Source organism: Canis aureus, chromosome 4 (genome assembly GCF_053574225.1).
Source record: "Canis aureus isolate CA01 chromosome 4, VMU_Caureus_v.1.0, whole genome shotgun sequence".
Taxonomy (NCBI): domain Eukaryota; kingdom Metazoa; phylum Chordata; class Mammalia; order Carnivora; family Canidae; genus Canis; species Canis aureus.
In genome coordinates, this window is record NC_135614.1 from 24,804,221 (window position 1) to 24,817,378 (window position 13,158).

A 13,158-nucleotide genomic window follows, 5' to 3' on the forward strand; every position below is an offset into this window, starting at 1 on the left:
TTACAGAACAGGGACCTCTGGAGGCCACCAGCAGGAATGCCTCATTATCAATGCCATCACTTGACAGAACAATTACAGATTACATTCTGTTTCACTTGGAGACGGTTACCAGGGCTGCTAAGTCACTGTAACTCAAACTACTGGGATGTCATCAGCTAGGGGTGCCCTTTCCCTGTCCAAGATCCTCAGGTCCCCAGGGTATGAATCAGAGCAGTGGAGGAAACAAATATTTAACTAGCTGGTGAGCTGTCAAAATGTGAGCTCTTGGGAACAAGCAAGATGATAGCAGATTACAAGCCACATGCTTGACGGCTGGTCCTGAGAGTTGGCTCATTTATATTTGCTTCCACATCCCTGAGTCAGAAAGTCATAATTAAATCATAGCAAGCAGGGATGCCCGAGTGGCTCATCGGTTAAGCGCCTGCCTTCAGCCCAGGGCATGGTCCTGGAGACCCGGGATTGAGTCCCACATCAGGCTTCCTGCATGGAGCCTGCTTCTTTCTCCCTCTGCCTGTGTCTCTCATGAATAAATAAATAAAATCTTAAAAAAAAAAATCATAGCAAGCAGAACACTGCCCTCCTCCCCCACTGCCCCACCCAGCTTTTGACCTCCCCAGGTAGACCAGGATTCTGGAATCTGGGTCTTTCTCACTGATGATGCTGATTGATGGCTGGGATTCTAGTTTGTAATCTGAAAGATGTCTGCCTGGAGCGTGAAGTCACCCTGGAGAAGGTCTAGGTTTCCAAGGCCTATATACTTCTTTGGTGCAAATGTGGTCCTGCTGCCCGAACAACAGATGGACAATGAGATGGGGTGATTTCTACTAGATTAGGATAGGGAAGAATGTGTAGAAGCGGGCTCAGCTGGCTCTTGAAAATGTGGTACCCTTTTGAAAAGTCCAGACAGAATCGAATCTGAGTTGTGCCAGGTCCCCAGTCTCCTCTCTGGCAAGGTCCATAGCTGGAGAGTTCAGTAGTAGGAAGAACATATGCTGAGTCTGTGTGACTACAATGTCAGAAGCTACGTTACACAGAGTTATTTACCACAGTTGTCGAACAGAAGAAGGGAGAGTTCTGCAGGGATAAGAGACCAGATATCCACTTGGAATCAGAGACTCTTAGGACTAGAAGAGAACCTCAGAGAAAGTGCAAAATCCAGAGAATAATTTGCTCAGCAGGCAGCGGACCTAGGTCTAGAATCTAGGTCTCCCGACTTCCAGCCCATAATCTTTTCTGTATGCACCCTGGGTCTACTTGCACCTGTATATGGACAATACTGATTCCTCTATGAAAGTGTCCCCCTAGACAACAGAGAAAGCTCAGGTAAAAGAAAAAGCTGGTTGGGGAATCCTCAGTGCTAGTGGGCAGAGATCAGTAACTGAATAGCTGGAGGCTGTGAGGAGGAGTCAGCATTATGGTTTGATCACAGATCTGATTGCCCTATATGCTGGAAGACATTAGCATTCCCTTCAAACTTCTAGTAATTTCGGGGATAATTTAAAAAGTTTATTTACCTGCAACCCAATGAAAAACACGTGAAACAGGGCAGCCCTGGTGGCTCAGTGGTTTAATGCTGCCTTCAGCTCTGGGCCTGATCCTGGAGACCCGGGATCGACTCCCACATCAGACTCCCTGAATGGAGCCTGTTTCTCCTTCTGTCTGTATCTCTGCCTCTCTCTCTTTCTCTTTCTCTCTCTGTGTCTCTCATGAATAAATAAAATCTTAAAAAAAAAATACAACAACAAACAAGTGAAACAGAGGTGGCCCTGGGAGCTCTTCCCCACAGTTGCCTCTGATGCACAGATCTGGCTACGATGATGAGCGAGCATGACCCAGTTAGAAGCTGCCTGTCTCTTCCTAATTGCAAAGGTGTTTGGAAAGGTGATACTCCAAGTTGGGCTGGCAGTCTCTGGCTGTGTGGCCATGTGATTATTCCTGCCTTCCTGGACTGCAGCGGAAAAAATGAAAAGCTGGCTTGTGACTGCCAAGGTTAAGTGAGGGGAGACATTTCTGCTTCAGCCCTGGAAAGGCTAATGATACAGATGCCTTCGTTTCTTCAGTCCGTCCCTAGATGGCTTTGGGGGTGTGGTGGGGATAGGTAGAAGGATTCTCCCTCGGAGAGCACTGTCCTTTCTTTTGTATCTTCTTTCAAGGCACTTTGGCTAAGAGAACACACACATTTCAACCTGATTCTGGGGGGCGGGGGAGGCGGGAAGGACAGCATTCATGGGAACTAGCAATTTAAGCAGCTAAGAGCAGAGCAGTATACCAATAATGAAAATAACAATTCCTTGTTCTTCCTGGTGCTTTTAAGATGTAGGTGGGTTGACCCCCTCTGTGTACTCCGGCTGCCACCTAGTCAGAGGTGATGTTGGTGGTCCTAGCTCCTAAATACCAGAACATGCAACAGAGAAAACCTGAATCTCAGGTTTTCTGAATCTCAGGGCATCATCCCAGATGACTGCTTCGATGAGCTTTACGTGCTTAATCTAGTATAAACTGATTTAGAGTTAAGTTTATTGCCATTATCCATTATTTAATATCTGGCTTCAAAAATCCTCATCATATTCTGTTCACAAAAGGCAAACATTTTTACCAGCACCACTGGGAAGTGATTTCAGCTGATGCACCCATAGAATGATCAATTTAGTGGGGGAGACTGTATATGCCATTAAGACTGAGAAATATGTAGGAGAAATTATCAGACATATTAATAGACACATATGGGTTACAGTGGACTAGTGTGTGTTTGGGAGGAGGTACATTTTGGATCTGAATTCTAAAGGATTAAAGAGATGCCTGCTCCAGATTTGAGCATGTATGATAGTGGGTGATGTGGGGTGGGGGGGGGGGTGGAGGAGTCAATCTGAATAAAGTACTGAAAGCGGCAAGGGATGCTAACGCCTGACTAGTGAGCGAGAACAGAAGGTGTAGGGGGTGGTGAGAGCATCAGGATAGATTTTACAGAGGGACAGTTAAGGCCTGTTGCAAGGAAACCTTTATAACAAAGCCAGCTCTTACTTGGAGACCAACTTCCCATATTCACTTGTTTTTGCCTCCTTAACTCTTTAAATTCTCATTCTTTTTACTTGAAAAAGCTGGTTTTCATTAGCTAATACATTTATCTGTTTCAAAATTCAAATGGTACAAAAGGGTCGAAGTACCCTTCCCAACCTTATCTCCTAGTCACCTAGTTGTCCAGGGGCAACCAATATCTCCAGTTGCTCCAGAAATGTGGATATAAAAATCAAATTTTCATTCTTCATTTCTTTCCACAAAAATAGTAGTATGCTAAATACATGGTTTTGCTTTACTCATTTAACAACATCTCTTAGGAAGAATGCCATACCCTTACATAAATAATTCTTTTTTAACAGCTGCATAGTATTCCACTGACAGGATATATCATTTATGTAACCAGTTCCTAATTTATCCTAACCTCAATCTTGAGGAGGGAGTACCTTTTATTGCCCTTCCCTTTACAACATTACTTCCTTGGTGGCCTACAGTTGTCAGCTTCAATAGAATTTGAATCTCTGGTAGCATCAAGGAGGGGAACTGATATATTTAAAATCTGCCTTGCTGAAATAATGTATAAGGTTAAATACTCTTCACCTTGACAAGTGTCTCATCAAAGCTTCAGAGGCTTCTAAGGGTAGTAAACCTTGAAGTCCCTATAGAAGCAGAGTTTGAATAAATACTAATCTCTGTATTTCCCCGTTGGTGGAATTCCTTTCTGATCCTTTTCTCAGCGGGACACAATATTGGCTAATTTTGTCCTTATTTGTCTATTTATGTGGATTTTGGGCAGTTTATCCTACCCTCACCCTCCTCTCTCTCTCACTGGTAATCATGAATCCTCAAAACAACTCTCTTCCTCCCTGGAGGCACTTACATAATTTTACTAAATCACAATATATTCAAAGTAATATAGTTAAGTCAGAATCAATCTTTAGAATTGCTAAGGGCCTTTAAATTTGGGAAAATAAATGAGGTCTTTGCAGAGAAATTGCCTCATAAAGCAAACATTTCTTTCAGAATTTGAGCTTCCTTGCCTTCATCATGAATCATTTTAAACATTGATGACTTTGTCTTAAATGAATGGAATCCTGGTCAATACTCCTCTTCACATATAAATGTTTCTACAAAATGCAGCGATGAACTGAAGTGCAGGGGCTTGCCTCCCACAAACTTTAAAAGAATTTATAAAATAGGAGCCTTTCCCCCACATAACCTGTTCCCCACACATCTTTGTGACAGTCCCACTCCTGCCTTCATGCTATAGCTGTCTGGGGAATGCTCTCTCATACATTCTTGCTGTGAACTTTTCCTATTTCTGCTTTCACATATAAACACTGAATCCCTTATATAATTCTCTAGGTTCTTGTAGCAGCAGTGGGTGTCATGAGCCAAGGAGAACAATGGTGTGGAAGTCAGTGAGCCTAAATCTCTGGTCTCAGTATTGTGTCACACTACCAGTGATTTGAACAAGTCATTTCCTTCCTCTTTGTGAGTAATTGAAGAGGTTAAAAACAATAAAAGGTTTAAATAAAATTATTTATAACTTCCCTTCTCACATTAAAATTTTATGGCTGCCATGTTATTTTACTTTTTTTTTTTTAGATAACATGGCTTAAATCACTTAAAATGTCCGTATCTTCGGAAGTCTTCAAAGAATCAATGTAAAAGTGTGAATTTCTGGAATTATGGCTTGTGTGGAGGGCAGAATTCTGAGACAGTCCCCAACATTCCCACCCTCTGGTATGTGTGTATATATATATATACATGTGTGTATATATATATATACACACATACACACATATACACACCCTCTATAATCTCTAATAAACTCTAATAATCTCTAATATATATATATGTGTATATATATACATATATACACCCTCTATAATCCTTTCCTTGAGTGTGGGCAGGATCTACGTGAACATAATGGGGTACTACTGTGATTAGGTTACTTTATATGGAAAAGGTAATGGGATAATCACTCCCATGATTATTATTATATAATAAAAGAATGCAACTCAGCACAACCGGAGAAAGGGTGTCTCCTGCTGGCTGTGAAGAAGTGAGCTGCCATGTTGTGAGTGGGCCACATGGCAAGGAACTGCGGTGGCCCGCTGAGAGTGATCCCTGGCTGGCAGCCAGCAAGGAAAAGTCCTACAACTGAAAGGAATTGAATTCTTCCAGGAACCTAAATGAGCTTGGAAGAGGACCCTGAGCTGTAGATGAGAATGCAGCTCTTCCAACACTCACTATACTTTAAACCTTGTTAAGACCCAAGCAGCGAAGAGGCATTTGGGTGGCTCTGTCAATTGAGCATCTGCTTTTGGCTCAGGTCATGATCTTGGGGTCCTGGGATTGAGCTCCGTGTCAGTCTCAGCTGGGAGCCTACTCTGCCCTCTGCTCCTTCTCTCTCTCAAATAAATAAATAAAGTCTTAAAAAAAAAAAAAAAAAAGACCCAAGCAGAGAAAGAAGCCAGTTATGCTGTGCCCAGACTGACTTACAGAAACTGAGATAACAGGTTAAGATACTAAATTTGTAGTAATTTGTTATGCAGCAAGAAAGCTAAGTAGAAGGTTTTTATAGCTGGGAATGTCCTTCTGGGGTTCTTAGAATCATACTTGATGTACAGCTGTGCTCATTTTAGGTACATTTTACACAAATGTACATCTCCTGCAACTACTATACCAAACTCCACAAATTAGATCTTTAGATACACTGGCCAAAGTCTAATTAAGTTTTACATTTCTTAACAAGAATATAAATTGAGATTGCCACCCTGCTTTTGGGAATTCAACAGTGCTGCTCTGATTTCAAATATATCTGATAATTATAAGTTACTTCATTTTCACAGAAATTTGGATATAACTTTAGGCTATAACATGTCCCTTAAAACATTACTACATTCAGTAAAAAAGCTGACTTAATTATAGTCCTAGAATTTCTAATCTGGAAGAACCTTTGGAGACATTTAGTATCACTCTAACCTGAGGGTCAGAGAAGTTGTGACTTGCCCATGGTCTTAAAAAAATTAGTGACAGGTGAAGGTAACATAGTTGTATCATTTTCTCCCTCACACTAGGCTTTTATAAGAGCAAGTCACCATCCTTTCTAGGACTTGACTATGTCTAGAATTAATCCACTCATTTATTCACATTAGATGAACATCTATTGTGTATATAAAGAATTGTTCTAGGATCAAAGTAGGATACAAAGATATGGAGAACATGGTTCGTGTCCTCAAGAGTTTATGGTGTAGTGAAAACTTCCCCTTGAATGTTGAGGACACTAGAGATGTTAACAGGGGTTACATATTCTAGGAAAAGTGAACTTAAATAAGGATAATGCCTTCTGAAAGCAATGATCTCAAGAATCTTTGGGTGAATGATGAAACTGAGGAGAAGTGAAAGGCTCCAATCTTCCTCATTAGTAAGTGCAAATTACTTAGTAACTTTTAAAAAAATTTTTTTTTTTTATTTTTAAGATTTATTTACTCATGAGAAACAGAGAGAGAGGCAGAGGCATAGGCAGGGAGAAGCAGGCTCCCTGCCTGATGTGGGACTCGATCCCAGGACTCCAGAATCATGACCTGAACCAAAGGCAGATGCTCAACTACTGAGCCACCCAGGCACCCCAACTTATAACTTCAAAACAAACATGAATTCAAAAGTGACTGAAAAAAAGCTGTAGATACTACTTCCTAAGAGAACAAAAGTAAGTTCCATGAGGTCCTAGGGTAATCTTTTTAGTTTTGTTTAATAACTTTTTGCTAAGTTCCCATATTGGGGTAGAACTCTATAAGCTCCTGGACAGTGGAAAGATATTATCTAGGGGCCGAAAACCAGAACAGGCATCTGGGTATAGTTATCCTTTCCATCTGATATATTAATATAATATTGTCTCATTAACTGGCACAATAACCCTGAAGCCATATTCTATTATCACCATTCTATTGATCAGGAAACTGAGGCTTTGAGAACTTAAGTGATTTATTCAAGGTCACAAAGGTAGTGAGGAGCAAGGACTCAAACTCAGGTTTGAGTTTGAAGCCAAAATTTTTACTTACAAATTTCATGCATATAGTTAACTCTCAAGAAGTGCTAGATGTTAGGACAGTATTTAAATGCGTAACAAAGCATTGCCACACCAAAGAGTAGAGCTGGTGAAGAACATCTTGATTAGAAACTGAGAGGTCCACATCTGTATGTCCTATGTTTCAATGTTGACAAACATACCATTTGATATACACGTGTCTTTTTCTGTTCTATGGTATCCTTTAAAGGGACATCAACTTTTCTTGTTATGTGACCTTATGTAAGTGACTTTAGGCTTCTGTGTGTTGGTTTCTTCACAAAGAGTAATAGGATTAGAAAAATGATGAACACAGATGTGTCTACTAAGACATTCCTATGTGGGATAAGAAGCTAGATTAGAGAGGAACTATGAGTCTGTGTCAACTCTAAGGTATGAATTCTAGATGTCAGAATGTGTCTGTAGAATATGGTCCTGAACAGAAGAGACAACTCTGTGGGGGAAATGTCATGTCATATTTCCTATTCAAGAGAAGGGCACTAACTCCAAAACACCCTAGTTTACCAAAAGGACTTTATTCTCACCCTAAGAATGGTCTATGCTCAGCCAAAGGGAACTGGAAAGAAATGACCTAGAGAGTGTCTTTCTTGAGCTACTAAAAAGGATGTTTAAAAATGACAAAACATTGCCTTCAGGATTGTGTTTCAGCAGCATTTTGGGAAATACTGAGAGATGGAAGGAATATACAGACTTTGGGATTAAAGAGGCCTGAGCATGAATCCTGGCTCTACCTGCTTAGCTGGGTTAACTATGAGCAAGCTGCTTTATTTTATATTTCCTTGTCCACAAAATGGGGGATAATACCAACTACCTTTCGGGTTTTGAGGATTAAAAGATAATATCCATAAAGCACTTAGAGTAAGCTTGGCATACAGAAATTGCAATGAAATGATAGTCGCTATAAGTGTTCTAGTTGTGTGATGGCCTCACAATCCTCCCAGTGATGATGCTATGGGATTCTTAGGGCTCAGGAGAGGGCGGCAGCTTGTCAGTTAAAGATAAGTGTTCAGAATACAGTGGTTTGTTGTGTGTTAGAATTTATTCCATTACTAATTTATAATTTCCCCGAAAACCCAGTAGGGACCTAAATATCAAAAGACTGATAAGACTCCTTTACTCATTTAAAATAACAGACTCAAAGAAATTCAAAGCCACAAACAGTCTTAAAGGTCATCTATGCCATACAGGTCACTTCAGAAATAAAGGCAACAGAGATTTGATATGACTGGCACTTTAGAAGAAACCTTTTATTCTCTTTGCAAAAGTAAGAATACTCTAAGTTATATAAACCATAGCTCATTTTAAAGCTCCAATTCAATTTCTAACTTTTTTCATCGTAGGATGCCATCAGGGAGGAAGTGGTGTTCAGTTTTCCATTACCTTCTTCAGACTAGGTAAATCATTTAGACAGCACTTGAGAGGTTATATATCTAAGTTTATGCCCTGTATGTGTAAAAATAAGCAATCGAACCAATTCCTCTTAAGTGCTAAACGAGAGGCGACCTATAGGGGAAATATACAATATTTCATGAAGGAAGGTTCTTTCTTCAAATGGTCAGAATTCACCAAGGACATTTCACATTTGCCTGGGAGTTTGTTATTCTCACACAGGCCATGCAGAACTAAAGAAAGAGCCTCAATGAACTTTGTTATTTTTACTCTGGAGGGATTGGATCATGCTGTCATATGGTAAATCTGTAGTTACCACCTGCCTGGGTTCTCAAACTGTTCTGAAGAACATTAGCTTTGTAAGTTGTTAAAAGACATTTTGGGGCAAATCAAGTTTGAGAACTATATGGCTCTCTTGGAGATTCATAATGCACATTAGCATATTAAAAAGTTGGCAGGAGTAGTGCTGCAGGAAGAAATTCTGTACAACCTGGCATTTTCCAAACTTATTTGAACCATGGAACTTTTTTTTTTTTTTTTAAACCCACAGAACCATTAACATATTGCAGTAAATAGTGTTCTTCACGATGCTGTTTGGGAAATTCTGTGCTAAATTATGTCTAAAGACAGGTTTGCGAGCTCTAAAATAGCCAAGCAAGAGAAGTGCCAGAGCCTCTTAAAGGTTCCAATTTCTGAAGGTCCTAACCTTTTGGGAAAAATGAAGACAGCCAAGACTGAGAGCAGAAGGCAGACAGAAGTACTCCTCTTTCTGCCCCTGCCCCACTCCTTCCTCAAGCCTAATATGGGGCAGAGGCTCCACTTTTAATCATATATCTAATTAGCATTTAGCACAGCAAACTTGAGCAGCTTGTATACTTCTCTTTCTCCCCTTTAGTAGACCATGAGCTTCTTGAGGGTAGAACCCAGCACAGCACCTCTGCTGTTGGCTGAACAAATGGATGAGTCACATTGATTCTGGTTTACATTATCAATTTAATGAGGAAAGCAGCTGACATTTATTAAATAGTTGCTGCATAATAGGCACAAGGTTAATACCCTATGAGGCAGGTATCATGATCCTGATTTTAAAAATACAGAAACTAAACTTGCCTAAAAGCAACTCAGCCAGTGAATGATGGAGTCCAACTTAAAACCTAGGGAACGGGACTTCAGAACCTATGTTCTAAACCATTACACTTTTTTCCCTCTCTTCCAAGTATTGTCTTAGCAGTAAAATCCCATGACTGCAGGGAGAATTCAAGTAGAACTCAAACCAGTGGAAGAATCACTAGTAGGACTGTCAGGATTAGGATGGTTTGAAAGCAAGGGGGAAAGTGCAAGGAGAGTGTGCAGAGGATAGGCACATCTGGCAGAGTGAGGGAACTTGGCAAGGATAGCTGAATACATGCTAGTCTTTCCACGCATACACTAGTATGTGAACAGTTAACATTACTGATATCACCCTTTTAAGCATGCAGGAAGGCAAAATAATGTCAAGTCTAAAAGACAGGAGTTACAGAGGAACACAATGAATCAATGGCATGAGTTTGTTCTCTGGGTCTACTGGGAAAGGTGAGGGTTTATTGGCTTGAAATCTGATGTCTTATTCAATCCATCAAAATGTTTATTTACTTATTCATTTATTGGTCAAATATTCATAAAGTGTCTACTATGTCCCAAGTATTATTCTAGGCATAAAAAATATGTCGATGAACAAGACATATAAGCATGCTAGTAAGCAGAGTCAGATAATAAACACGAGAAAATATCAGGTAGTGACAAATGCTGTGACACATAGGGTGATGGAGTTACTTTCGAATGGGACAGTGTGAGAAGTGATTTATAGGAGACCTGGATTACAGGGGCCCAAATACACAGAGATCATGGGAAAGGGCACTTGAGGTGAAGGAACAGCTAAAACAGAGGACTTCAGGTGGGAATGAATTTGGTATATTTAGAATATAAACAAAGAAAATGTGGAGTGGAGTGAACTGGAAAGAAAGTGATACTGATGAACTCAGAGTATATAGGCCATGACATATGAAACCCTGTGAGCCTGGGTAGAGCCTGTAGAGAGACTAGGGCTTTAGTAGGGGAGATGCAGAAATGGAGTCAGATGCAGGATATGTTTTGGAAGTAGAGACAGATTTATTGAAGAAATGAATATAGGAGTGAGAATCCAGGCTAATGCCTACTTTTTTTTGATATCATTTTGATATTAATGAGGTGGTGGTAAATAAATCAGTAATGAGGGCCTACAGTATACAAAATATCGTACTTAGTGGTCTTTGCTCGATTAGCCATGTTTGTGGAAATTAAAGCCCTTGTCCATAATTTGTGGATAGAAACTGATGACAATAGTGAAAGCAGAGGATTTTAGGTTAATGTGTCTTTTTTTTAAAAGATTTTATTTATTTATTCATGAGAGACACAGAGAGAGAGAGGCAGAGACACAGGCAGAGGGAGGGCAGGCTCCCTGCAGGACTCTGGGGTCACGCCCTGAGCCAAAGGCAGAAACTCAACTGCTAAGCCACCCAGGCCTCCTGGTTAATGTGTCTTTTTAAAAAAATTGTAAGAACCATAGGCAATATAGTTTTTTATAATTTATATTGAGTAGATAGGGAAGGCCTCTCTGAGGAAGTGACATTTGAATTGAGACTTGAAAGATAAATTACACTATTTACCTAGGTAAATAGTATAATTAGGTTTCTAAGACAATTTAAGCTTTTAAACAGACAATACAAGTATTCTCAAAGTAATTTAAATTCACTCTCTCCATCACCTCCCATTTTGCTATTACTTTGTGGACTACTTAATGGGTGATATTTGGTTCTTAATTGCTATGGTGTGTTGAATGGTGGCCCCCTAAAAGATATGTCCACATCTTAACCCCTAGAACTTGTGAATGTGACTATGTTTGGAAGAAGGGTCTTTGTAGATGTAATTAAATTAAAGATCTTGAGATGAGATCTTGGCTAAGGATTACCCAGGCAGGCCATCCAATGACAATCCTTTCAAGAGATACACAGAAGGCATGTGGGGAGAAGGAGGGGAAGGCCCTGTAAAGATAGAAGCAGTGACTGGAGTTCTGCAGCCATGAGCCAAGGAGTGAGTAGAGCCACGTGAAGCTGGAAGAGGCAAGGAAGGATCCTCCCCTAGAGGCTTCAGAGGGAGCAGTGCCTTGCCAACATCTTGAGTTCAGATTTGTGGCCTTCAGAACTGTGAGAGAATAAATTTCTGTTTTTTTTTTTTTTTTTTTTAAATCATCATGTTTGAGGTAATCTGTTATGGCAGTCCTAGGAAATGAATATACTTGGCTTCTCCCTGCTACTTAGTATGAATCTAGGCCAGCTTCCCCTAGATATCCATCGTTTTATACCCAGGGAATCCAAAGTTACACAGATAAAACAAACCAAGAAGTCAAAACAATGCTAAATATCTTATAACTCAAAGCCAAACATATATTTGGATGTCAGATATGACTGTATAATTTGTAGCACTGCTTCTATTAGCAAGGATAATGAGGCATGGATTATATGGAGAATGCACATCCTAGGAAATGGCCTGCAGTCATTTGAAAGAAACATTTTTTTTTTAACCACTAGGTTGCACTTTCCTTTGCCACCACTACCCTGAATCATTCTATTTTATATACCCTATAATTTTAACACAGATGGTGATTCATCCTAGATCATTGTTCTTTAAAGGAATTTTACTGTCTTTAGTTGAGCTTTTCAAAACAGGTATGCAAATATAAAGAGGAACTTATTAATTTTATTTTTATAATAAGTGATGACTTTAAATCTTGTATCTTTGGATTTTCAGATGCTGTCAAATCCGTTTTGTGAAACAGAGCTATTCTGGAGAAATAACCCTGTGTTATTACACATACAAACATAACCTCTATGATACCATTAGTTTGTTTTTTTTTTTTTCAAGAGATTCTACAAGGTTAAAGGAGGTATGATTTTAAATAAACAAGCAAACAAGCAACTGTTCTTTAAAAAAGCTATGTGGATTAAGAAAATGAAATAAAAGGCATCCAGTTTGGAAAGGAAGAAGTAAAATAATGTCTCTCTGCAGATGGCATCATCTTATATTAGAAAATCTTAAGGAATCCACCTAAAAGTGTTGAACAAGCAAGATTGTGTTGATAAAGCCTCAGGCAGTGCTTTGGTGAGATTTATAACTTACATATTGCAGTACCCAACAGTGAAATAGAGACACTGTCAGATCAACCAAAATCTAAGAGAATTCATTGCTAGCAGATCTGTACCAAAGAAAGGACAAAAGAAGTTCTTCCGACTGATGAGAAATGATACTAGAAAAAAATTTAGGTACTCAGGAATAAATGAAAAGCACTCAAAATGGTAAATACAAGCAAACGGCAAATGTGGGTATGTATAAAAGATTTTTTCTCTTAATTTTAAAAAAAGATTTTATCTATTTATTTATGAGAGACACAGACTGAGAGGTAGAGACATAGGCAGAGGGAGAAGCAGGCTCCCCATGGAGAGCGTGATGTGGGACTTGATCCCAGGACCACCACCTGACCTAAAGGCAGATGCTGAACCACTGAGCCACTCAAGTGCCCCTCTCTTAATTTCTTTAAAAAAACTGTTGAAAGCAACAATCCTAATATTGTATTGTAGGGATTA

The 13,158-nt window shown here is 39.6% G+C and overlaps 1 protein-coding gene and 1 long non-coding RNA gene across 12 annotated transcripts in view; one reads left to right on the plus strand and one right to left on the minus strand.

Annotated features, from left to right (window-relative positions):
• MICU1 (mitochondrial calcium uptake 1) overlaps window positions 1-13,158 on the minus strand; it is a 248,921-nt gene that overhangs the window by 8,988 nt on the left and 226,775 nt on the right. The window lies entirely within an intron of this gene.
• LOC144311831 (uncharacterized) lies at window positions 8,052-12,994 on the plus strand. The gene is made up of 3 exons (XR_013377333.1): window positions 8,052-8,375; window positions 8,452-8,505; window positions 12,326-12,994. It is a non-coding gene; the product is annotated as an uncharacterized LOC144311831 (long non-coding RNA).